At 44.6% G+C, this 27,293-nt stretch overlaps 1 protein-coding gene across 2 annotated transcripts in view; it reads left to right on the top strand.

The window, feature by feature from the left end:
• The first annotated feature begins 277 nt into the window (after positions 1-277).
• The window catches only part of TAFA4 (TAFA chemokine like family member 4), a 147,444-nt gene continuing 120,428 nt past the window's right edge, over positions 278-27,293 (top strand). The window contains exon 1 of one of the 2 annotated variants that reach the window (XM_072941669.1): positions 278-397. The gene's annotated coding sequence lies outside the window, so the exon portion shown is untranslated. The remainder of the gene's footprint in view (positions 398-27,293) is intronic. The other variant, XM_072941670.1, reaches the window with a different exon arrangement.

Genomic DNA, 27,293 nt, shown 5'->3' with positions numbered 1-27,293 from the left:
GTGGGAGAGCGGGGACCAAAGAAGCAAGGGTGCGGGGCGGGGTGGGGGGGGAGAGGGGGGGGGGAGAGGGCGGGCCCACGTGGACCACCGGGCGGGGCGGGGCGGGGCCGGCGGCCGGCCTGGCCAATCAGCGCGTCCCGCGGCGGCCCTGCCCCTCCCCGTGAGCGCGCCGGTCCGGCTCTGCTCCACACTGCTGGCTGCGCGCCGCCCTGGACGGGGCGCGCGAACCCCGTGGGCGGCTGCCGTCAGACTCCAGGAGTGGAGTCGAAGCCGCTGCTTCCGCAGACGTTGGTTCTCTCGCCGCAGTTTCGGGCTTGTCTTCGGAGAGAGTTAGGAGCTTTCTTTCACAGCGAGCCTGCGGAGGCCGCTTTCGGGGCGTCAGCGGGAAGGCGGCACGGTGAGTGTCCTCTGGCCTGCGTGCGGGGATCGGTGCCGCGTCCTGGACGCGCAGGTCCGACTTAGCTGCCGGCTTCAGTCGAGTAAGGAGGGTTGAAAGGGAAAGGAGGGGGCAGGAAGAAAGGGTTGGGGTGGCTTTGGACCCTCTCAGTGTCTGTCCTGCGGGCCCGCAGATGGCTCTCGGGCTGATGCCGACTCAGCTCTGGGCATTCCCGCTCATCCTGGCGCTCTGGCTTGCGGGGTGACTTCCTCTGTGGTAGTTGCGGTGCACCCCGAAGTTGAAAGCGGCGCTGCGAAGTAGGGGTGTGGGAGGAGGGACAGTGGCCGCTTCCAACTTCGGGGTTCCGTGTCTGCTATTCGGCGATTCTGGTGGTGCTCCGCGGACGCGGAAGAAGCCACTTGATGGGTTGGTATGGGGGGGGGGAGGGCGAATTCGCGGTGCGCTCTTTTTTTTTTTTTTTTTGGAGAAGCCAACCTTGGGGCATAATCCCTTCGGTCTGAGCCGAGATACTTACAGAAGTCTGCAGGAGGGAGCAGGTTAGCCTACACCTGAACCCCTGCTTGCGTAGAGCTTTTGCTGGAAGGACGCGGCGTTCGCCGGGCGCATCTCTCAGCTGCCAGCGCAAAGCTTCCCGCGCCAGTGGGGAACTGGAGCGGGTCTGGAAGTTCCGTCTCTTCCCGCATTAGGTACTTCGGACTCGTCCACCAAACCTGCGCGTTTACATTTCTTCTCTTTTTCAGTTTCATCCCCCTTTGCCTCCTTTGCCCTGTCAGTCCGCTCCTGGAAGGAAAGGCATCTTTAACCCTAAGCCTTGAGCTCATTCTCAGGGAGAATGGGAAGTGGAAAGCCTGGTATCCTGCACCTAGGGAGGCAGTGCAAGCCAGACACTGTGCCACTGGTGCGTTTTCCTCCTGAATCAGTATCGTTTAACGTTTGGGGGCTCCACAGAGCCCTCTGAGAGCCTTAGCCAAGCTATGGATCAACTCCTCAGCAAGACGTATATGTACAAGTTCATGGTTACTCGCTAAAACCTACCCATGTTTAAGGCCCCCCACCTTAGCGAAGCGTCTGTATCCCTGTACTCTTTTCCCCTTTAACTTTTCAACGGCCGTCCCTTCAAAATGGGCTAGGTTGATGTGATGTGATGTGGTGTTTGGAAATGGACATGTTCGAAGCCTTGGTCTGTTTTTTTCTGTAATATCCGTGGTCTAGGGATTGTCCGCAACAACCGGGAGGTCCCACTTGCAGACCCAGACACCCAAACTTGTTCAGGTTGCTGGCTTAGTTTTCTGATCATGCTGGCCCCCTCGAGACCACTTTCTAAGGGGTAGTGAGGTGGGGGCAGTTTGTCTGTGTGTCTGAGCCCCGTTCAGGCAAGGCTTAGATTAAAAAATAATAATAATAAGGCTAAAATAATTTAAGAACATTAATTTCACAGTATAATCTGTGTTTTCCACTCAGTCATTTGAGAGCAGGTATGTGGCTTGAAGAATTCTTAAACAGCTCACTGTGGGTTTTACAGCAAGTCGTATGTCTGCTAAGTTTGTAGTCATAAATTAGTGTGTAAGCCCAACACTTCCTTTGGATTGGAAATAAAGATCTTAATAAGGCGGTGTGAGAGCAGTTTTCAGAGTCATTATGACTAATGATGACTTATGTCCTCCCAAACTGACCGTGTGAGTTGGCCTAGCTCATTTGTGCAAAAAGCTTTCTTTATCTGTGTGGACATTTCTTGATCAATATTCTCATAGCCAAAAGCTGGATTTCAAGGTTACCTTCCTCATTGTTCTGCTTTGGATAACTTTGCTCTCTTCTCTCTGTATTATCTTAACTGCCCTTTGACACTTTAAAGTTTCTTATAAGGGTTTAAGTCACGATTTGACCTGGCCAGCTTCCCCTGTTAGAAGACAAGATAGTTACTCTTCCCAGAAAAGTGGTGGCTGCCAGTTCACTTATTTTTGAATGACGATTTTTTTTTTAATTCTCCCCCAAACACACACAAACCCTACAAATCTCGCTACTTGATTATTGAATATTTTTCATTGGAGGCAACCTTTCCATGTTTCTAGTTGTAGAATGTTCTAGGTCACTTGAATTTCAATATTCATTTTTGGCTCTCTTTAGAGATGTGTATTGTTTGATGACCTAGTTCCTTTTAGTCACACGCACACACAAAAAGATCCTTTGCTTTGTCCCCCTACCTCCTTTTCTGTGGCACATAGCCTTTTTTCTAACAGTGGCTTTTATCTGCACAGCTCATTTATTGATACACTTAATATAATACTTTGTTATGTAAATGATGTGTTGGTGCATATGATATTAAAACTGCATTTGCTGGAGATTAACCCATGGGAGTGACATCATCACCAGCCAATCCTCTATCTGATTTGAACACGCATTGACAAAAGTCACATTATTATATCGAGCAAGGGTTTCTATATTGCCTGTGATGAATCAGAAAAAGAGGGAAGTCCTTTGGCTCTTCCTAACTCTCAATTAGCTGCCCAGTTGGAGAGTTTTGGGGATTTCTATACTAAGAGGCTTAGCTTAATAATAAAATTCTCAGATTGCAGTTTCATAGATTGCTTTAGAATTTGCATAAGTACATTTTCCCTCTTATGCTTTTTTTCCTGTTTGGGAGTTTTTCACCCTGCATTGTAGCTCTATTTCTTTACAGATATGGAGAGACACCATAGTAAAGGGACTAGCCTTTTGATTTTTTTTTTGGGGGGTCCTCAAGATAGATGGAGCATCTAGGTGATGGACTTATTTGCTTGCATGCATGTGTGCATTTCATCAGGTGTTGGATCCAAATCTGCTAGGATTAACTATGTAACTACAGGTCCTGAAACCAATCATAAATGATTGGGAGATCATATAGTATACTTTATCCTAATTTGTTAAGAAGATTCAGGATTGAGGGTAGGGGACAGGCAGTAGGAAGATGTCCACAAAAGGATTGGTGAAATGATCTTGGCTACCTTAATGACTTCATTACTATTGGCTTTGAAAACATTATTAGAAAAAGCTCCCGTCCTTCCAAGGCAGCCCTTACTTAGAGACATAGGCTTGAGTGGGCATTTGGAGTTGGGTTTTATAATAATAGCCTAGTCAGTTTATGAACGCTGACAACCCAGCTCTGTCAAGGTAGAGTGATCGTTGGCTTCCCATCTATTTAATATCTGTTGAAAAATATCTGTGGCTATTCAAGTTAAATTCATGTTCCTCCATAGTCAGTTAAGAGGGCTTTTTTTTTTTTTGAACCTAAGTTTAATTGTGCAATTGGTTTAAGGACAGATTCAAAGACTCTTAGAATTTTAAATCAGGAAGGTACCTCAGAGTTCAGCTTTCCAGAAGATCAAGTTTAGGAGGTGTAATGACTTGCATCCATTATGGTAAAAAAGCCCTGGGCTTAGAATTCCCGGGCCCTTACTCCTAGCCCGCCGCCCTTTCCAGTGAAGACCTGCAAGGAAGGGCTTTTGTGATGTGCGAGGACTCCCATCTCAGCTGTCTCCGTAGAGGGGAACTACATCCACTCCTTCCATCATCAAGGCTCAGTTAGTTGGAACATTACGCTGGTTGAACCTGGCTCAAGGACTTGATAACTGGGTGCACCGGTAGCTTCGGTCACTTTCTGGTAGCTGTCACAGCATCTGCCATTATAAGAGACACATTTAACTGGGAGGTGGTGGTGGATGAGAACTGGTTAGGGTGACTCAGCTTGGACCAAATAGAGCACCTGGAAAGATAGAGATGTTAAAATGGTGCTGAGGCATGATTTAAGGTCTGAGAACTCAGAATATTAATTTATTGCTATCTCTTCTTTCATACTTTGTTTTCTAGTTGCTACAAAATCAAATCAATAATTTGGAATAAAACTCCATTTTTCTGGCATGGTTATGAGTAATGACAACAGTGTCCTACCTTTGTTGAACACTTAGTGTGTACCAGGTATAGGGTTAACAAATGGCTTTCTCCAAATGGAGGAACTACTGAGTTTCAAAGAGTCATGAATTTAAAACCATGTTGAATCTGTTTTGTCATTCTTTTTAATCCAGAAGATGTCAGGATCTTGCAGGAGCAAGTCATTAGCATGAGCACAAATAATTTTAATTCAGAGATATGATAGTGTCAGATATTAGGGAGTTCTTGTTAATAAAATGTCAAATAAAATGAAGACGCTGTATTTAGAAAGACATGGATAATTTGTCTCCTTTTATGAGATTGTTCGTAGTATTGCTAGTGCAGAAGAGTAAAATATCCCTTTTAGAAAGATGTGAAGATGTCTTTGTGTTTCCTGTAAAGAGAAAACACTAAGATTCTTTTTAAATAAAAATATGACATTGCAGAAAAATAATCTGTGTTGGTTTTGTTAGTGCTGTTAAGTTCATTCCAAACTAGAAAGCAGCTGAATATTTCTGCAGCACTTTGGCTGTCTTAACTGAAAGTGGAATTGTCAAAAGCTTGAGCTACTATTATCACAAGTTTTTAAATGACCACTGTGTCTGCTTGAATTGTCTTAGGTTTTGCATCTATGCCATGTGTGCTAAAGTTTTCTCTGAAAATTCTTGCTTTATGTCTTTATCTTATTCATTTTCATATCATCCTGTGCTTAGTGAATCATTAAAATAATGATGTGTCCTTGCTGTAACAAAGATACTTCCTTGTGAATCATTGGGCCTAAAATCTCAAACTATAGGTACTGTTCCTAAATAATCAAAGAAGATTTCCAGCCGTGAAGAAACTTTGAGACCGTCTAGAGTAGCAGTTTTGTTTCCCAGGGGACATTTGGCCACGTCTGGAGTCATTTTTGCTGGGTCTGGAGTCATTAGATGGGTCTTTAGTGAACAGAGGCCAGGAAAGCTACTTCGCATCCTATAATGCACAGCTGCTGCAACAAAGAACTCTCTCGCCCAAAATGTCAGTAGTGTTGAGGTTGAGAAACCCTGCTCTCGTGCAACTTTTTGGGTCCAGAGTCCTGAAAGGACTTACTCAGTGTCCCCAGGTCCTTATTTCTGGCAGGGGACCCAGGTCACTAAATGCATTAGCTAGGATTCTTTTAATCACTCTTGGCTGCTGCTTTGCAGAGTTCTTTCTCTCTCTCTTTTTCCTTTTAATAAATTTATAAAGATAATACCTGTTTGGGGTAGCATATTTAAATAGTATAGACATGTACAGAAAGGAAAGAAAAATGAACCCAATTCTGCCACTGAGACGATTCCTCTTCATATTTCAGAAATGTATTTCCAACTCCCTCCTTCTGCTTTTATCCACATGCAAACATTTTAGACAAAATTCTTTTAGATAAATGGGTTCATACATCATATAATCTGTGTCTTGTCTTATTTCCTCAGCAAAGGGCTAGTGGACGGCCTTTGGTGAACTCACAGCCGGGGCAGGAGGTTGACATCCATGGGGTCATGTGAACCTCCCAGAGTGTGGGGACCAGCTCTGCAGTGACCATGGTTTGTGCATTCATTTTAGACTCAGATCTGCTCTGAAGCCGTTCTAGGAAAGAAGCTGAATCAGTGAAAATACCTACATGTCATTCTTTTTCACGGCTGTATGTTATTCTATTTAAAAATTCACCTTAATGCATCCCTCTTTGCCAAGGACAGCAAGTTTCATAAAATCAGGATGAAAATAAGTCCTTGAGTTCTACCTTTTTAAAAAAAATTGGTGTCCAGTTTAAGATTTTAAGTAGCTTGAAAGCCAAAAATATTTTATATGAAGAAGTGTTTCATTGAGGCAGACCCAAGAAAGTATTACTGGGGTGAATTTTCTCCATGTATCAGTGGGGGCAGCAAATCACTGGGGCCCTGCGCGCTTGCCATCTCGATACTATTTAATCACTTGACAGCTCTTCCAGAAGCAGCCAGATTGTAATGTAAACATCTGTTACCTTTTCTCTGCTTTCAGAACTGGTTATGCAACCCGGCTTCACATCAGAGACAGACAGCTTTCTTCATCTATATTTTTGGATTAATTCCTTCACGCATAAGCACATAAACACACATCTACCGACACAAATCAAAAGAGCCATAAAATTGGTTACCATGGGACCAGTCTTCCCAGGATACAACTCCTATCCTCTGTGTGCTCTGCCCTGCTCTTTGCAGACCGTCAGGTCAGCTCAGGAGTGCGGAGTTCCGTTAGGCAGACCGGGGGATGGCTGTGAGTCTGTCCCTTGGTACCAGTCTCATTCTCCGTGTGTGCTGAATTTCCACCCACCTCAGAGTCTAGGGGCTGATGGGCAGCTGAGGAAATTTGGAGAACTAAGTGGTTAACATTTAAACATCCCCAAAAGGCCACATAGGGGTAGGAGTGAGCGGAGGTGGGCAAGGAGACATTTAAATGGACTTGGACATTAGACAGCAAATGTCTCTTTCACTAGAATTTTCCGTTGGTATTTGCCATTTTTACTTTAGCGAATGTTTAAGTACTTGCTTTGTTGACCTTTCAAAAAAATTAAAATAGCAAGAATAGCTATTATCTGTTGAATAAGGATGTTGCTGGCTACTGCACTAAACATTTACAAAAATTGTGGCAAAATACAAATAACATAAAATTTACCTACTTAAGCATTTTTAAGTATACAGTTCAGTGGGATTCAGTCCATTCACCCTGCCATGCAACCATCACCACCATCCATCCACAGAACTCTTTTCGTCTTGGAAAACTGAAATCTGTCTCCATTAAACAAGAAGTCACCATTCCCCTCGCTCCAGCCCCTGGGAATTCCCGTTCTGCTTTCTGTCTTTGCAAATTTCACTGCTCTGGAATCATCCAGTATTTCTCCTTTTATGACTGACTCATTTCAGTTGGTGAGATGTCTTCAGGGTTCATCCATGTTGCAGCATGTGCCAGAATTTCCTTCCTTTTTACATTTGGATAATATTCCATTGTACACATAGACCACATTTGATTTATCCCTTCCTCCGTCCATGGACACTTGGGTAGCTTCCACCTCTTGGCTATTGCGAATAATGGTGCTGGGCACATGGGTGGAGAAATATCTGTTTGAGGCTCTGCTTCCAATTATGTTGGGTAAATACTCAAATGGCATGCCTAGGTCATCTGGTAATTCTGTTTTTAATTTCTTGAGGACCTACCATACTGTTTTCCATAGAGGCTGTATCATTTTACCATACTGAGCATTCTTAGGCACTATCTCATTTAATCCTCCCCCAAACCTTGCAAGGTAGCTACAGTCGTCATTTCCATTCTGTGCATGAGAAAAGTAAGGCACGTTGGCATGAAGCCACGCACATAGCTTGTGAAAGGGCCATGATTTGAACCCAGGTCGTGCCGTAAAGCCGGACCTCTTACTAGAGCATCCATTCATTCATGTCAGGAAAGACTGAGTGAACTCCTCCTGTGTTTGGCCCACATATGGTGGGAGGTAAGAGATAAGTAATCAGCGTGTTTATTGCAAGACAAGTTCTGAACGTCCTCATTCTGCCACACTGAGGAGTTTGAGACGTGGGTCAAACACTCATTGAGAAATTGGTATCATGTCAAAATAATACGAGGCCAATAAATACATAGTGTGGTCATTTTGGCTGTTAATATTAGTGTGCCTCAAGTCCTCTGGAGATTAATAGCCATGAAGCCCCTGTTTTTTAAAAATGCCATGCCAATTTTGTTAGTCATTAGAGGTGGCAGTGCAGATGGTGGCGGGTTAAGACAGTACAAGGAAATAATCGTGACCAAGATAAGCCTTAGGAAGAGCTGAGCGATGACTGTGTTTTTACTTTACGGAGACAGTGAGCAGATGACATGGGCCTTTTCCCCCACCCAAAACACAGCTTAATGGAGGTGTTGCAAAAGGAAGCATATTTAGTCCACTTTAGAAAATTAACAATTGATCATTTTTTGGTTCCCGAGTCCTTTAAAGCACTCCCTGTTTATTCATTATTGTGATTTCACGGTGGAAGCAGCTCTGTTTGAGGTGATGAGCCGAAGCAAGATGTGAAGACATTTAAATATACTCAAGATTAACATCTCATAAATAGCTATCTGACGGGGTGTTCTAATTTGATTCTAAAGGCCTAGAAATAAGCCTTTATCTAGGTGGGAGGTGAGGGCATCCTCCTGGGATCCTGCGTCAGATGTCTGTAGTTCATTTGCAGGGCTTTTGTGTTGTGCAAAAGGAAAATGGCCACGTGTGGAGCACATGAGCCCCATGTTCTTTGTAGGGGAGTAGAGTGGGCAGAGAGTATGGGCAGCTCTGCCGCTGATACTGGTCCACCATGTCGGTCACCCTTCCATGACGGAGCAGTGCGCTCCAGCGTTCCTGGTAGGAGCGGGGAGTCTGCTTGTCCTGACGTAGGCATGACCAAAGTACACTCATCGTCCTCTGGAGGTGCTAATCAGGAAGGAAAAATGCTCCTCAAGTCTGAACGTTAAGATCACCCTGAGAAAAAGGACTGGAAAGATTCCTCGAAAACTCTTCTCTCTTCAAGACATTTTGATTCCGAATGGACTCTCTTCATATTTACAAAAGACTCAGGATCCCCAAGTGTAAACTCAGATTCCAGTGTGATGTGCAAATGTTTCTGAACCGCAGCACAAATAGACATGAACTTACAAGCAGTCGACTGCATCCGTATATGAGTTTCACTGCCTTCATTTCCTTCGAGGTAAGTGACGAGGGGCGGTGATCACAGGATTCATACTGATGGCAGTTTCTTTTATCTTCTGCAATCTCTGGACTAAAAAAATTATTTCATATTATCAATCATGATGGTATGCTTGTCCCCCAGTTCTAGTGTCATTGCAATTCTTAATATTATCACTTAGACCAGTGCCCAAGAATCACCTGGGGGAGCTTTGTTAAAACCCAAATTCCCAGGCCTCACCACCACTAAGAGCTTCTGGCTCCGGAAGTCTGGGGTCGAGCCCAAGGATACGCATTTCTGACAAGCTCCCACAGAGCCGTGCTGCTACCAAGCCTCAGACCATGCTCGGCTCGACACTTCTTTTTACAGTTCACCTTTCGGAGTTAAAATTTCTTAATACAAAGATATTCGTAAGACAAGCCGGTGTCGGTGAGGTGTGGTGGGTTTCTCATTTTGTAATACGTTGATAAGCTCGACTACATAGAATGATTCCGAACCCGGATTTAAAGTCCCTGAGCCAAATATACAAATCAGCTGCTGTTGGTTGGATGAGTGTTAATGGATGAGAAACTGGTGTTGATTTTGTCCCACAGTTTCTTTTAGAGCATAAGATGCATTTTCTGTAGTTGAGGGCTTTTAGACTAAGAATCGAACCGTTGTTTGAGTGGATGTTGAAGTTTTGCTGCACTTGGCACGTAACCAGCCTGCTGCCTACTTCTGTCATCTGGCTGATGTCTGTATTGACTAGGGGAAAAAATGTGGTGGCTCCTGTGTCCATATATTTTCGAGTCTGCTGTAAATTGTAATCCTGTTGGCAAGTGACACACAAGAATTTCCTTTTGGTTTCTGTATTGTTAAGACTCAGCAGATGTTAAAAGCTGATGTGGATTTAAGATTTCATCCATTCTGGGAATAACTGAAGATTTAGTCAGAACCAGAAGATGGAGTTGTAGACAGAGTTATAGGACTTGAGGGGGTATGGAAAGTTTTCACACAGATGCCTGTCTTGTGTTCTCCTGCCTCCTGGAGGAATAAATTATCTCCTGTGTTGGCTTAAATGAAAAGCTTGCAGTGGATTTGACTTTGGCGCTGTTAAAAAAAAAAAAAGTGAAATTTGCAAACTGAAGTCTCTTCGGTTTGAAGTTTGAATAAAAGACAAATGTAAAGAGTTTGGTTTTTTAAAAACTCTGTGCTCGTTTTAAAAATTGGGGCTTTGTGAGATTTTTCAGAGACAGGCTGCGGGAAGGGTAGAACTGAAATCAACCAAGAGGAGTGGATGGGCGGGGTCAGAGGCTTTTAACCTCCTCTGTCTCCAGAGCTGTGTTTCAATTACATAGCTGGTTTGTGGAGCTGCGGTGCTTGCTGGAACGCTGTGGTGGGTTGCGTATGACTAGTTTCGTACCAATATTTTCTGGGGATCCATCTGTCACTGTTGTCCTTTCGGTAGGTTTTTACTTTGGTCATCCCTGCCCAACTGTCACAATGCTGCTGCTCTTCTCCCTGGCAGCCTGCCACTCTGCCCTTTGTCCCCTCCAGCACTCAGCTCTGGACAGTTGGAAGATGAGGCTTCCCAGCTGAGTGGCAGGTGAGGGCGCGGCAGAAGATAGCTTACGTGGAAGACAGCGGAAGCATCCAAATAACAAAATTGCCTGTTTTTTTTTTTAAGAACAAATATCCACTTATGGAAAAAAAAAAGCATGACATTTGATTTACTATAGAGTCTGGTGCATGTACACCACATTCTCTGCTGCTGGGCAGTGGCTGGGCAGTGTTATTACACCTGCTAGCATTGCATCATCTGGACAAGGATAACACATGTCAAAATACAGGGTCACAGCGACTTTATGGAAGCCCCGCTGGAAACACAAGTTCTAAAAAAGTAAAAATAAAATTAGAGCGACATAAAAAGTATTTACAGATCACTATCTCTCTAGCTCATTTCTCTCCCTACCTCCCCAAACTCTGTTAAGAATTGGGCTTATATTTTTCTGCACATATTTAAGATGTTTAATATGCGTTCTGTCTCAAAGATATCCAAATGTGAAGAGACAGAATGGACTGATGATGTCCTGGTACACTCTGTCTAACCATTTGAGGTTGATGTATTAACGCTCACAGAGCATCAGAAGTAGGAAGCCTATCTGGCCTTTAACTTTATTTAAAAAGTGTAATGTGGAAACGTCAAAACATATTAACCTCTTCTGTTTATGTCTTTTAACTTTTGTATGTTTACTAAACATATATCGTGTGTGTATTGTTTCCCCTTAAAGAGGAACATATGGTCCATCCAGTTCAGTAATTTACATTGCTCACCTACCATTGCCTTGTCCATTTCTTTAACTGCCATTAACATTCCATTGTGAATGCACCACATTTTAATGAGTAGTTCCCCTATAGATGGGCATATTTTTTTCCCATTTTTTTATTACAGAAAGTATGATGAGAACATAAACAGATTCATATCTGACACTGAGACCCAGTGTCTACTATTGAAAGCCCTCTCATAGTTACATATCTGTTTGTAGCCATGTGCGCGTGTTTTTCTGGAGTAGAAATGGAATCGCCAGGTCAGAGGGTACATTTTCCAGCCTCAAGTTGCTTGAGAATGTGTCTGGAAAATGTGGGGACTGCAGAAAGTCTTTTTCATCTTTATGTTCTCTGGGAATTAAGATCTAGAAACTCCAGAACAGGTCGGGCCCTGGACATTATAGATGAACAATCTTATGATTTCCAGTAGAACTTTCTGTGATGAGGGAAATGTTCTAAAACCCCTGCCGTCTGCGGTCACATCCACTAAGCTCCATGTGACTGTTGAGCACCTGAAGTCTAGCTAGCGTGACCAAGAATCGGAATTTTAAATTTTATTTAATTTTAATTAATTTAGCTTTACATCAAAATAGCCATGTGTGTTCAGCAGCTCTCATTCTGGACAGGGCAGGTGGGAGGTCTGCATCACCTTAGAAGTACAGCTACTATTTACTTCCCTCTCAATGTTTTAGAAAGTGACTCATGCAGAGATGGAGGCATAGTCTGTTTTGTTCCGTAAGAGGCTCATTCCTTTTAAGTGAAAATAAAGAGGTGAATAATGGAATGAAAACATGATGCTGTTGTTAAGACGGCTCAGACGTTTTCTTCCCTTGTTTAGAGACTCCTGTCTACGCTGCCTGGCTGGGCTGCCTGGTGGGAGCTGCGCATTTCTACGGGGCAGTTGTTTGTAAAGGGAATTGATGGCTATGTAAATACAGCCATTAACCTTAAGCACCTCAGACAGCTCCTTGGGCCCTGCAGTTCTCTTGCCCTTGAAAATGTCGGCTGATGAATGCCAAGATATTTAAAAAAAAAATGTTTTTTTTCCTTTTCCACTAACTGGTTGGAAGCAGTGGACCTTGCAAGTCACAGGCCAAAGGAGCCAGTGAAGCTGAGAGCCCACTAGGTGTAAATACTCTCACAGGGATTGAGAATTCTGTTCTTGCCGAGGGATATTTTGAACATTCACTCTTGATAAATAAGAAGCAGGGCGCTGTGCATTTGTGTGTACCTCTTATTTTTAAAAACACACAGATCGAGGTTAAAGGAAGTTTATGGAAAACCTGCCTTTAAAGCAAATGGTGTCTTACAATTCTAGAATTTTGTGTGTATTTAAAAATTGGGCATACTTTGCCATTGAAACAATACCTCTCTTTCTTCTCTAGAAAGACAGTTTTCGAAGTAGGTTGAATGGGGATGGCAGAGACAGCCAGATGATAAGTAAGATAATCACGTTGAAAATGCATGTGGTTGTAGGAAAAGCAGAAGTTATATTAGAAGGAGAGTCTAACATGATGGTTGCCAGCGTCTTGATTTTCTGTCTGATGTCACCTGAAGCCTGCTCCCTTGCTTACTTTCCTGTAACCACACTGGCCACCCATCTTTTTCCCTAGGATGCACTAAACTCTGTCCTTCTTCAGTGGCTCCATACTTGACACTCCTTGCCTTGGAGTGTACATCTCCTATTTTTTTTTTTTTTGCCTTATTCTGGTGGGCTCCTTCTCATCCTTTAAGTCTCAAATGTTACCTCGAGGACTGATGTCTCTTACTCACTCGGAGCAACAGCAGTCTGCCCCCTATGAAAGCATTGGTGGGAGTTTCCAATTGCTGACGACTATGTGGAAATCCTTTGAAAACTGCAGCTCAGTGTGTCAAGATGCATTGTCCTTATTCCTCAAGTTCTGCCAGAAGCCACGTTCCTTCTGCCAAGTCATAGTGATCTGCCACAGGGCTGGGCATTGGAGTGAAACGTCAGAGGTGCTGAATTCAGAGTTTGGGCTTCTGCCTTCTCATGCTGTCCTAGGTGAATGCCATTGTTTCTCTGAACTGCTAGTCTTTCCCACACTGACACACAGGGGTGGAAGGCTCTGATTCTGTTTGTGCGTTGAATGAGACAGAAACACCTCTGGTTTTATCAATAAATTCCACAGAAGCTAAAACCTAAGCATTTAAGCCATAGAACATCTTAGTCTCTTAATAAGTGCAGTAGAGGTATTGTTTACGTCGGAAATCTGTTATTATGTTATGATGATAAGAAAGGATGCAATACTGAGCAACCGGAGAAGAAATATCCAATCTGAGAAGAAATACATGCAGTGGCGATTGTTGCCTTCCAGGATGTGGGAATGTAGTCTTCTGGGAGCTTCCCCGAGGTGATGCCGGCACCATGTTGGAGGATCTGCATTTCTTTCATTTATTTAATTGTTGATGGTCATCCATACAAAGTGGACATGTGCAATGCAGGGTTGTGGAAGAGGGGCTGGTTGCCTACACCTCCCCTGCTTCCTTCACAATGGAATCCTGATTTCTAGCCGTGCATGTGTTGCACAGAATCAGGACTGTGTTTTACAGCCTCTCTGGCCATCTGAGATAAACGTAGACGTGTTGAGTGGTATTTCTGGGCAGTCTTACTAAAATTGAGAGTCATGCTCTTTCTGGATCTCTTAAATCCTGGAATGTGATGTGATAGTTGGTGTTCCAGCAGCCACCTTGGACTATGAGGTGACCTGGAGAACGAAAGGCAGACGGCAGAAGAGAAAAATGGAAGTAACTCGAGATGATGATGATGTGTGGAGCTGAGATACCTACCTGCCTTGGCCTGCCTACCATTGGACATAATTTTTGTAAAAGAGCAAGCCTTTATATTTTATGCCATTGTTTCATGCAGTGAGATGAAATGATACAGGTGTAATGCAGTGACAAGTAAGGTTAGAACTACCCTTAGTGAGTTCATAATGCATTAGAAGGCTTTATAGTCTGTCAATCCAGAATGCCCTTTCAAGTTATGTGTAGACATAGATTGGGTTCTGGAAAACGTGATTGATGGGAAGGCTACACTATACAACAGATTTAGAATGGGAGGAAGGGATGCTCCACATGTAGACCCTGAGAGCCATTTCTGGGGAGGGTTAAATAGGATACCCTGTGGTTTGGGGGCAAGAAGTGAAGAAAACAGCCAAGGCTATTAAAAGCCGTGAGAGAGTTCTGCCGATTGGCAGGACTGAAGTTAGTTACAACTCATTCTCAAATAAATTGCAGTCTTCTCTGTTGGATGTGTTTTGACAGGAAATGTATATTTACTGCCTGAAATGACTCCATTTGTTGAACTACAGTATTTCATAAATGATTAACATTAGCCAGAGTCTGTAGGAATCTCACACCTTTTCTTAAACAACTTTCTCCGAGAAAGATTGCTCACAAATGCAAGGTATTTACCTTATTTCGAAAAGTACACATTCACCCTGGTAGATTTTGAACTTGTCTGTCAAAAATAGTTACTGCTTCACAGATAGAGGAGTAGCCACTTAAAAATCTAAGGAGATGAGCATACATTCAGCATATCTTGAGCAATTCAATATTTATTGGATGAGAATAGAACATCCTCTTGTAAGTTTCTTCCTTCCTCCGTGTATTTCTCAAGTGCCTGTTTTGCATAAGGTGGCAGGCTGGGTGTGATTCTTATTCTAATGTGGATTTCATATTCAGTGTGCCTTCAGTGTCACAGGGGAGATTGCACTACAGTGGAGGGAGGAGGAAGGATAGTCCACGTAGAGGAAATAAACCTGTTGAAAGTTCAGAGGTGGAAAGATTCATCTTCCCTTGCCCTTTGGCAGTCAAACTTTCTAATCAGCTAATTAGCACCTCCACTATTTTTCTACTGGTACCTTTCCAACAACAGCCCTAAATGTTTATACTTTAAAGATACACTAATGACTTGAAAAGAAAATATAAAAAAGACTCTACAGTTGGTTGGTTTTTAAGGGCAGAGTAAACACTCCAGGAAAAAATGGACCAATTGTACCGTCTGTTCCGGGTAGATGCAAGAAATTACTCCTAATATGTGCTGTTGATGGTTTGAGATGGTGTTGTCTTTGTGTCTGGGATCTTCCCATGGTCTTCTGATGACGCTGGAGTCGTTACTGGCTCAGAGCTCAGAGCTTAGACACGTGCTGTGGGCTTTATAAAGTCAGAATTTGGAGCCAAGGAGCTTCATCGTGGTGGGTATTCAAGGACAGCTTCTAAGGGAGGAAACACGAGAAGAGTAGGTAACTTAATGGGCAGCATCAGCGGCAAAGATGGAAATGATCTTACCAGAGCCAGGATCAGCGCACTTTTTCTGCAAATGGCCACATAGTAAATATTTTAGTCTCTGCCGTTGTAGCAGGAACAGAGCCAGAGAGGAGATGTCAGTGAGTGAGCAAGGCTGTGTGCCAATAACATCCTGCTTATGAGCACTGAAATTTGAATTTCATAGAATGTTCTCGTGTCAAGAAACAGTACCCTTTCGATTTCCCTCAACCATTTAAAAATGTAAAAACCATTCTTAGTTCCCAGGTTGTCGTAAAACAGGCAGTGGGCTGGGTTTGGTCTTTGGGTGTAGCTTTTCCGGCTCTGGACTAGAATAAAGGCCCCTTTGACTTCCCTCCACAGCTAAGGTGTGTGCTGCTGTAGGGGCCAGTGATTTCCAAATTTTAGGCATTCGTACACTGCCTTCAAGTTTTTTTTTTAAACCATATTTTCCCCTATTTTTATTGAAACAGATATATTTAGTCTCTTCTTAAGTAATAATATTTATCAAATATTCAGTGTGATGTGCTGATTAATGAAATATAAGCTAAATGTATCAGTGCTTAAATATTAATTACTACAATGGGAAAAAAAAACTTTGTTCATAAAACTCACGTCACGTACCATACTGACTCAGTGCTTTTTGTTAATTTTTAAAAATTGAGGTGTGAGTTTTATTAAAGTACCCAAATCTTAACCATTAGAGCTCAGAGACTTCGTACATAAGTACTGTTGGGCTGCACCCCGCAGACCTGCGGGCCTCCTGGTTGCCCGGCCTCTAGACTGAAGGAGGAGCCCGGAGACAGCCACGGAGACATCATTGGTGAACTGGACGGGGGAGCTTAAGCATAAGTTCCTGGAGCGACAGCCCACCATTGACAGCACAGGGCAAGCAGGACATGGCAGTGACCTTCACTACTCAGGGCAGAAGGAGGCTACCATTTATGAGGGGGGCAGAATTGACGTCAGACGGCCCATCGGTTACCAGGGAAACCAGCAGCTGGGGCAGGGGGTGAGCATGTAGGCAGTTACTGATGATGCCCTGTAGTTAAGAGGATTAGATAGTCATGCAAGTGAAGCAGGGACTGGCCGATCAGGGGGATGGACAGGGAGCAAGGGTGCAGCCATCTTGAATGGCCCTGCCAGACACGTGCACACTCAGGAAACCACTCTTTAAAGAGAATGCAGAATGTCCAGCATGCGGGTAGGTCCCTTGTACCTTCTCCTGGTCATACCTACCCCTCTTAAATGACTACTAGTCCACCTCTGCCAACAGAGTTTAATTTTTCCCTCTTCCGTAGCTTCATATAAATGGAAACATACAGTATGTAGTCTTTCCTGTCTGAGTTTTTTGGTCAGCTGGTAATTCTTCTTTATTGCTGCGTATTGTTTCATTGTGTTAATGAGCCACTCTCCTCATCCTCCTAGTGCTGAACATTTGGGTGTCCTCTGCGTTTTGGGCACCGTGCGTTCGGCTGCTGTGAACATTCTTACACGTGTTTTTGGTCGACATACACCTTCTGTTCCATAGCCTTGTGTTTTTCAGACTGGGTGCTTGAGCCGGGACTATGTCTTGCCAGAATTGTTAAATAAAAATAAAACCCAGTTAACACCTATATAGCACATATCCTGTGCCAAACACTATTCCGAGTCCGCTGACCATATCAGCCCTTCTAACTGGGGTGAGCAGGCTTATTGTCTTCATTTCACAGATGAGGAAACTGAGGAACAGAGTGATGAAGCCATTTGGCCAGGGTCGCCGGCTAGTAACTTACAGAGCTTGCATTTCTTTCTGTCTTTGTTTTTCCATCTCTCTCTGTCCCTCGCTGACAGTGTCTTTCAAACATTCAGATGAATGACCCTGATTTCTCCAGACAGTTACTGCTGTGTAGGACCCCGTGCCCGAGAGAGGGTGAGCGAAGAGCAGCAGTGAAAACGGACCCCCAGCAGCACACAGTTGGAGCTGGAGTTTGAACCCAGGAGGTGTGGTTCCAAAGGCTGTGCTCTGAATTCTTCTGCTAAATAAACAAGCTGCATCTCTGTCGGCCTTTCCCTGCCCTTCGAGCACACCTTTCCCCCTCTTCCCGGGCTCTCTGCCATCCCATCCGGCAGGGCTGCCTCCCCCGCGCCCTCCACCAAGTCGGGAAGGGGCAGAACTGGGTGGCCTTTGGAAGACTGGGCTCTGGTGTCACTTGCCAGGCTTTAAATCTTGGCTTCAGCCTTATCTGTGCAAATGACTGTGGGCAAATGACTGTGAGCCCTTTCAGGTGTCCTCATCCACTACACAGAGGGAACATTGGGTGAGAACTGGGTGAGACGTGCCTGTACTGCTCACGGCACAGTGCCTGACACACAGGAAGTTTTCATTAGAGACGAGCCGTTGTGTTTCTGATTACTTATTTTGCTGGTTGTTATTCTGTCATTAGGGCTGTTGGACCAACTGACCCGGCAGCTGACAGTCTTCCCATGTTCGCTTCTCTAGGACAGACAATTCTGTAATAACCCCAAGACCTGCCTGGGGGGATATTTGGGGGCGAGCTTCCCTCCCCCACTGCCTGCGATCATGGCTCTCCCGGCAGCCAGCTTGCATTAGGAACCCGAGTAAGTAACCTCAAACCCCCAAAGTGAGAGCCACCCAGAGGGAAATGTCAGGGAGCCCGGGGTCTTTTCCTTCGACTCTGTTAATCTCTAGTGGTTTCCTGAATCCCAGAGAGGGCGTTCTTGGGGCTTTCCCATCTTCAGGCTCTAACAGAAGAAGGAATGAGTGTGAGCTCTTGGGGTTTAAAAGAACAGCCGTGAATCCAAGAGCACTTGAACGGAAGCCAGCAGCACCTTGGTCCTCCAGTTTTGAGCTGAAGCCGTTGTTCTGAATTCTCTCTGAATGCAGCGCACACACGGAGGAGCAAAGGCTGATTAACGGCGTCCTGCTTGCTTGCTCATCTGGCCCCAAACACTCTGAAATCGCAGCCGGGTGGGGGTGGGGGAAATCAGGTGTGTCCACTGTGCAGAAGAAAAAAAAAAAACCAGTGTAGTGTTGCTCGTCCCATTTTGCATTAATACCACTGTCTTGCATTTAATTAGTGGCCAGTAGTTAAATCAGGCATCTAACATCTTGGTTGCGTCCTTGAGCTGCTGTGGTCTTTTAATCATAGCACCTCCTCTCCCCTTTCTTTTGATGAACTATTCTGCAGCAGGCAAATAAAAAGGCCCAGATTTGATTCGATGGGACTGCTAAGAGTGGAAGAGGGATTTTGGTTGGCAGGTCTTTCTTGATGTTTCATGATTAAAGGGACCCTGGCAGGTGAAGAAAAGGAAATTGGCTCGTAATGCCCTTTAAGGGTGGGCTTCTCTTTAATGTCTTGGGAGGTGGGAAACAGACAACGGGGGAAATAATAGAATGGCAATAATGGAATAAAGGTGCGGGAAATATTCTGTGAGCCTGGACCAGAAGAATGAAGGAGAAGGATCAGTGATTCACTCGAACGTAGCGGATGAGACATTGATCCAGGGGAGCTTACGGGAGGGGAGTGATGTCTTGGAGGTGAGGTGCGGAGAATTGAAATGATTCCACAGCGCTTGGGCTGATGTGCTGGGCGCTAGAGCGCCACGTGTAGGGGAGAAACATTACTGCTCATAAGGGTTTTGAGCCAGAGCCACCCCATCTGCTGACATGTACATCCAAACATACATACACCGTCCCTCCGAAGGTTTGTGGCACTTATTTTTGTGACACATTGGTATAAATTAAGCCACCTTCCCTCCCTGCCCCCTTACCTGCTACCCCAAGGTTATTTGTATTTCTGTGTCCCACCTGTTTATTGGTTCTCTGGTTTATTTATACGCTGTGGGTGGTGGTGTCCAGCACGGAGAAGAGTTTCAAATCTCTATTGAACAAATAGTTTTGAGGATTCTGCTGTGTTGGAGACATGCTCTGTATTAGGGGATCCTCTTCTGAGGGTCTCTTCCACTGGCTTCTTGGGGTGTGTGGGTGTGTGTGTGGCTCTGGGCAAACCATTTAACCTCTCACAGCCTCTGTTTCTCTGTCTGTGAAAGAGTCGCTCATATCCATCTCCAGGTTGGGTGTTAGATACGAACGACCCGGCATGGGGACCTTGTCCCCCACAGTGCCCCACACGTAATGCCTCTCTTAGTGTCCCCTTTCTCTTTATTCTCTCAATCCAAAGTCCACAGGGAATGTTAATCTTTTTTTTTTTTAAAGAACATTTGCCTCTAATCAGACAACACCTCTTAATTGTTGATATTTTGTCTTTGTCTTGTGAGAAGTTGATAGAGGCTTGGGCGAACGCAAGCCTGCAAGAAATCTTCAACTGCAGGCTGCTGTAGGAAAAAAATGGATTATGGAGGATTAATCTTTACAGTTCATTTTATCGATGGGCTTGGCATAATTGCTCTTCTCTGGAACATCAGCTGCGTCTTTGCTCTCAGCAGCAAGCTGCTCGAAATATGTGAGCAGTGCCCTTACCGTGTTTTGGGGCTACGGTTATTGAAATGCAAATTCAGCAGAGGAGAAAGATACTGAGTTTGACCCTCTTTTTGGGAATGTGAAATTAAACTGAGCAAATATATCAGGCGAAATCTATCATCAGATCTTTTTTACATGCTTAGTAATTTAATAGGAGGTAAGAGTTGATGTTCACCAAACACTTAATTAAGTACCAAGCATGAAGTTACCCTTTTAATGATGTTTTATTAGGATACACCTAGGAGGCTGGGACGGTGAAATCTGATTGCCCATGGCATTTGGTGCTTAATTAGGTGTGTAAAGGAAAACTTATATACAGTCAGAATTACTCCCTGAAAAATCCCATAAACTATTTTTGTGTACAGCCCTGTAGAAGAGTCCTTATCCCTAATGTTCAAGAATCACTGAGCTGTTTCATAGGAGGGAACAAAAGGAATGTCTCCATGCAGAAATCTGGGCATTCAAATTTGTTGAATAAATGAATGTTGAATGAATTCTGCTTATAACTATCAAGTTCTACAGATGGATGATGGGTTGAGAATTCTTCAGTATTTCTGTGGCTTAAAGGGTTGGCTTAATCTTAAGCCTCTTTAACTTAAATCTCTCCTACTAGATTGGTTGCTGTGAGGTTTAAACAGTATCGTGGAGACATTCCTGACCTTGGCTACATTCTAAAGTGAGTTTGTGTATCAGCTGTGCCTATAACGTCTCCATTGTGCTACGAAGGCCCTCATTTTTATAGAAGAGAGGCTGGAGTGTGCTGAGTGACTTGCCAAGGTCATGGTCACAGACAGATGGTAGGGTTGCCTCACATGGCCCTCGCCTTCTAGTGTTCACAGCTTTCTGCAGTTGCTTCCCCTTGAATGTGGGCAGGACTTGACTTGCTTCTAACCAGTGAAACACAGCAAAGGTGAGGGGATGTCACCCCATTATGATTATGTTAGATTGTGGGAACTCTGCTTGCTGGCAGGTTTGCCCTGCGGACTCTCGTTGATGCTTTGGGGATGTGTAAACGGGCATGTTGGGGAAGCCGTGTGGCAGAGGAATTCAGATGACCTCTGGGAGGTGAGGGTGGCTCTGCCTGAGAGCCAGCAAACAGTCCTGAAGCATTGAGTCCTGCAACCACTAGGATGAAGGAAGGCATGTTGCCAACAGCCACGTGAGCGGGGAAGCAGATTCTTCCCTGGTTAAGCCTCCAGATGAGAACCCGGCCCTGGCTGATGTCTGAACTGCAGCTTCATGAGACCCTAAGCAGAGCCGCCAGCAAAGCCATGCCCAGACTCATGGCCTGGAGAAACTATGACATAATGCAGGGTGCTGCTGGAAGTCACCAAGTTTGTAGCAATCTGTTACCCATCATTAGGTGTCTAATACAGACACACAAATAGTGAGTGGCAGGATTTGAACCCAGTTCTGTCTGATGGTGGACACAAGGCTCTTAGCAGATCTGGAAAAACCTTAAACGTCATCTAGCCTGGCTGCCTTTTGGTGGATGCCCAGCTCTTCCACAGTATCCCTGGCCAGTGGTCAGCCAGCTGCTCTGGGGCTTTCAGACTTGGGGAATTAATTATCTTTTGAGACATCTGTGTTCCATTTGGACAGCTTTCCTTTTCATTGACTGACTGATTCATTTCCTTATTCAGTAGAAGTACTTCCTGAGAGCCTCCACAGTGCCAGGCAGCGTGCTGGGTGCTGGGGGGTGAGTCCGCTAATGGTGGGTTCTTCCCTGTGGTACTGATGTTGTTGTAATTATTAAACACTTATTTCTACACAACCATGAACTTAAGCTTACCCTAATTTCTCTTAAGTCCTAGTTCTGCCCCGTGGGCTCAAAAGAATATTGAATCCTCTTTCCACGAGACAGCACTTCAGATGTTAAGTCCTGTTGTCATTTTGTTCCCCTCAGTCTTTTTTCCCAAGGATGCTAACCTCCCGGTCACTACCCGCATTTGGCATATGGCTTTGTCTAAAGTTGTGCAGCCTAATACAGTAGCCAGGAGTGCCTACATACATTTGAATTAATTAGAATTAAATGAAACAAACAAAAAAATTCAGTTCCTTGGCCACATTAGCCACATACAAAGAGCTCAGTGGGTAGTCACTGCTGCAGTGGAGAAATAGAACATTTCTTCGTGGTGGGAAGTGGTCTGAGTTGGGGCTGGGCTGGAATTCCTTCTCCATCCCGGGCATGGATGCTGAAGGAACGCTGGCAGCCTAGCACTGAACTGAATTCTGTAATGTCTTTTGTTGTGGTCCAGCTAATTCCGAGTATTGCTGAACTATATATATCCCTTCTCTGGTTTTAAGTAATAGACATTTACTAATGGAACATAAAATCACAGGAACAATTTTAGCAGCCATCTTGCATTTCTCTTTTTAAATTCAGAGTCAACAAGATATTTATGAGCCATCATTACCCGTGTGACACTAGAAAGCAGTATTTCTTTTTCCCTGTACTCGTCTGCTTCTGTTTTGAGACCCAAGCTTCATATTTTGCATTTACCTCTGGAGAATTTCATTTTGTTAGGTTTTAATGGATCGGTCACTGTATTGGAATTTTTCCAATTTTGCTTCCCACATTTCAGAATCGTGGTTATCCTTCCAAGCTTCAGGTCATCCCCAGATTTGAGCGGAATGCCGGCAGCATTGCTATCCAAGGTATCCACAGGAGATGAGCAGGCCGGGGCTCTGGGTGGAGCCCAGTGGCGAACCATCGGAGACTGCATTCTAACGTGACATGGTGTAACTTAGCAGCACTTTGAGAGGGAAACGGTTAGTGGGTTATTTAGCTTACTTATTTTCATTATGTCTAGCCTGTATTTCTTTATATCTTTGCATTGGAATTATATGAAAACTTAGAGTATCTTGCTGAATTCCAGCTTTTATGACCAGAACAGTTTCTTTTTTGGTTGTTGTTATAATTTTTTTTTTGATGTATACTTGATTTACAATGTTTGTTAGTTTCAGGTGTACCGGAAGGTGATTCAGCGATAGATATAGATATCTATATATATATTCTTTTCTCAGGTTCTTTTCCATTATAGGTTATTACAAGGTATTGAATATAGTTCCCTGTGCTGCACAGTAGGTCTTTGTTGTTTACCTATTTTATATACAGTAGTTAGTATCTATAAATCCCAAACTTTCAATTTGTCCCTTCCTTCCCCCTTTCCCCTTTGGTAACCGTAAGTTTTGTAATAGTCTCTTGATTGCCAACTCCAGTGACTATGAAGAAAGGCAGTGAGCATTGCCTGGTATGAGCTATTCTTAGTGAATCCGTGCTGATTCCAAGTAAACATTGCTGCTCCCCGCCCCCACCCCAGCCCCCGTGTGAATAATGGCACTGAAGAATTTTTTTTGGTGAGACTGGCAGATGCCTACTGATTTTTGATTGGCAGGACTGCTCGTTTCGTCCCTCTTCATTTGCTGGTCTGTCTCCTGTTCTCCAGGATCCTCCAGAGTTTGCCAACGATGTTTTTGCCACCTCCCGCCTCCTGCCATCAGTGACATGGAGTGTAATTCATCAGGGCCAGGAGGCTCGGGCTCATTCGGAGAGGGCAGGCACTCTGACCATCGCAGCCCCTGTGTTGGACCTCCATTCCCTCTAGCCGGTGGCCCCTCTACTCTTGACGGAAAGTGTCTCATCCCTCTTGACAGAACACAGATGCAGACTGGAGGTTGGGTAATTCCACCTGCTGTCACCCAGGTGTGTCCCGCTACCCTCTCCAAGCAGGAGGCCAGTGCCTTGGTGGTGTTCTCCTTGCCCTGAGCGTGACAGAAATAGCCCTTTTGTGGTTTCATGCGTTTTCTGCTGGGCTCAGCTCATTCCAGCCTTTTGCCTTCCTGACACTCATATCAGAGGCTGGAAGATTTTTCATTTGAGGATCGAGGCACTCTCCAAAGCGGATGACTTTAAAGGAGGCAGCTAGATAGAAAGCTATTATTTTGAGAATGGCAGTCGGTGCATATCTATGCTGCCACCTTCTATTTGGACAGTGAGCATTAATTTTCTGGACTACTGTGGGTACTAGTGGAGGATCAGTTTCTCTAAATCTTCTCTCCCTTGCCTTCCCCCCCCCCCCCCCCGGTTAAAATCACTTTATCGAGACCCTTTCAAGGTGGGTGCAATATACTATGGGAACTGATTTTCTGATGGCAGCGAGTTCTGTATGAAATACAGGGTTTTCTCTATAGTTGGGCTTCCATCACCTTCAAAACGCCATCACCACGGAAAGTCAGCAGTGCAGTCCCCACGGATCTAACAAAGCCTCAGAGCTTGTGGGCAGGAGAGGGACTCCGGACTAAGACCCTGCTGGTTCAAATCCCAGCTGTGTTTGAAAGTCCTCTAAAGAGGTCCCGATCTTAGGAGGCTGTTGCAAGACTCGAATGAATTAATGTATAGAACAAGTTTCCAGGGTGCTATTTGGCACATAGTTTATACTAAGTAAAAGCCCTCTAATAGTGGCAGCTACGATTTGCATACTGCCTCTCGAGGCTACAAGGCCCCAGATAATTGAAATTAAAGGGCAGTCAGGTGGCGAGAATTTCAATTCTAATGCCCAGAGAGGGACACAGGAAATCAATACCTGATTTTCTGTCTTGCTGAAATCGATGTATCATCACCCGGGATGTGAGAAGGAACAAGGATGCAGAGCTGGCTTGGCCACTTTGAGGAGGGACCCTTGAGCCTTTGAGGAGCTTGGGGTCCCCATCCTGCTTCCTTATCCGGCTGGCTGTGTACACAGAGCATTATTTCACATCTTGGGTACCGATCCCATCTTGCTCCTTATCTTCTCTTGCTGAGATGTGAAGGTACCTTATGGTTTACATTTGTTTTTTCCCCCTTGCCCAAATGCCCTGGGGCTATAGGCAGTTTGGAATTTGCACTTTGGTTCCAGCCTGGTTAACACTGTGAAACTCCCAGTTCAGTGATCCTTGGATGAAAATATGGTGAGAAAAGAAAAAAAAGAAAAACGAAAAGGAAGACTTCAGTTTGGCTGGAAGTGTGCCTGCAGGGAGGACCCTGTATACTGTCCAGAGCTCGTTTCTATCTGAAAACAGATTTCCACAGTACGCTTGCTGTCCGATGGAGGAGAACTCCTGATTGTAATAAATGCTCCCCTCCACCCACCCTGTGGGAGATTGCACTGACTGGGGCACTAAATGGCTTCTTTGCACCTCAGGGCCTTTGGATGTGCTGTGCCCTGTACTTAAAAGCTCTTCCTTTGCAAGTCCTAGGACTGACTCTTCTTCTTTCAGGCTCCAAGTCAAGACAACAATTCCTAGCTACCCTTGCTACGTGATCCCCTCTGTCCTCTCTGCTTTCCTCTTCGTTCTTTCTGTCATTATCTGGAACACTCATTTTTCAAATGGCTGCTGTCAGAATACAAGGTGTGTGAGCGCACAGACCTCTCCCGTTCTGTTCACTGCTCTGTCCCAGTGCCTGGAGGCACATAGTTTGGGCTCAGAAATATTTGGTGCATGAACGAATTTTAAAATTCACTGCAGGTATAGGTGAGGGAGATTGACGTACAAACGTTCAGTTACAAAATAAACGAGTCACAGGTGTGAAGTGTACAGCATAGGGGAACACCATCAGTAGCTATGTAGTTTCTCTGTATGGTGACTTACCGTAACGAGCGTTATCATGATCATTTTCAAATGTACAGAAATACCGAGTCTCTATGTTGTATACCAGAAACTAACATTGTGTTGTAGGTCAGTTACAGTTCAGAAACAAACCGACAGACTCATAGAAAAAGAGGTCAGATTTGTGGTTACCAGAGGCAGGGGGTGGGGGGAGAGGGGGCATTGGAGGAAGGTAGTCAAAAGATATAAGTTCTTCCGGATGTAAGTACTAAGGGTGTAATGTACAACATAAGTGTAATTAACACTGCTGTGTGTTATTTATGAAAGTTGTTAAGAGACTAAATTTTAACAGTTGTTATCTCACAAGGACAAAATGCATATGTGTTTTCTCTTTCCTGAACATATCCATCTGAGATGGTGGGTGTTCATTGAAGTTACTGTGGTGACCATTTCATGCTGTACATAAGTCAAATCATTGTGCTGTACACCTTAAACGTATGCAGTGCCGTATGTCCATTATATGTTAATAAAACTGAAACAAAAAATGAAAAAAAGTTAATGCAGTGGGGAAGCTACCGTGGAAGAAAAAAGCTTACGTTCCACCTTCTCTCTGGGTAGCAGACGCCTCTGGTGCCACGTGTCCCATCCCTCAGCTCCTACGGCTGCAGAGGACGGTCCTCAGCATGTTGGGCGGACCTGTGGGGTGCAGAGGGATGGGACACCAGGTACCAGCTGGTACGAACAGCTCAGGTTCTGTCTCTAGCATCTTTCCCCCTCCCTCCGGGGGCCTTCTCTGATGCAGTGGCACACAAACCGAGGCTGCCCAGAAGAGCCTGGGAGTTAATGCCTCTGATGGAAACCTGATGTGTAAACGCCCCCACCTCCGGTCCCTGGGTGGGTGATTCTGGAAGCCGTTCTCTATGCTTCTTGGGAGGTCCTGGGGGAATCCAGCTGCCATCACTCCCACCAGCAACCCGAGTCCCAGGCTCCCACCTTCCGTCCTTGTCTGAGGCTCTGCTCTGGGGAGAACTCACCCCAAGACTCCATTCACATCGATAATGGCACTCCACTCTTGCCTGCCCTTTTTCATACCCTGCGAAGATGCTTACCATATCAATGGGGAAACTTTGATGGACCTCTTTACAAATGTGTGCCTGCTGTATTTATCTCTTTCCAAATGACAAGGGTCCCTTTCCCCTTGGACTTCTGAGACCTGTTCCCCTAAAGATCTAGAAACTTCACCTCCTTTTTCTTACAGCTGTGCACTGAGCAATCTGCTGGCCTCCAGCCCTCCCCGTTCCTTTCTTGAAGACACAGTCGTGGAGTCGAGCTTGCCCGTTGCTTTCCCAGGCCGTGGGTATTTATAGCACCGGCTTTTAGGTCGTGGGCTAACTTTAGGAGGTGCTTGCTTTGAAACAGACTTTCTGAAGGACCTCAGTGGAGATAATGAGGCCATTTCTACACTCGCAAGTTGGAATACATTACAGATAGTGGTTGCAAGAAGTACTTGAAATGATGGTTCTTTCTGTACCAGGCAAATTGTTTTTTTTTTTTTTTCCAAACCTTCCCCAAATCATTCTGCAATTGTTACCTGGTACTTTTGTGGCTG

Source organism: Vicugna pacos, chromosome 17, assembly GCF_048564905.1.
Source record: "Vicugna pacos chromosome 17, VicPac4, whole genome shotgun sequence".
Lineage (NCBI taxonomy): Eukaryota > Metazoa > Chordata > Mammalia > Artiodactyla > Camelidae > Vicugna > Vicugna pacos.
The sequence above is the reverse complement of the archived record's forward strand: the minus strand, read 5'-3'. Positions and strand labels throughout refer to the sequence as shown.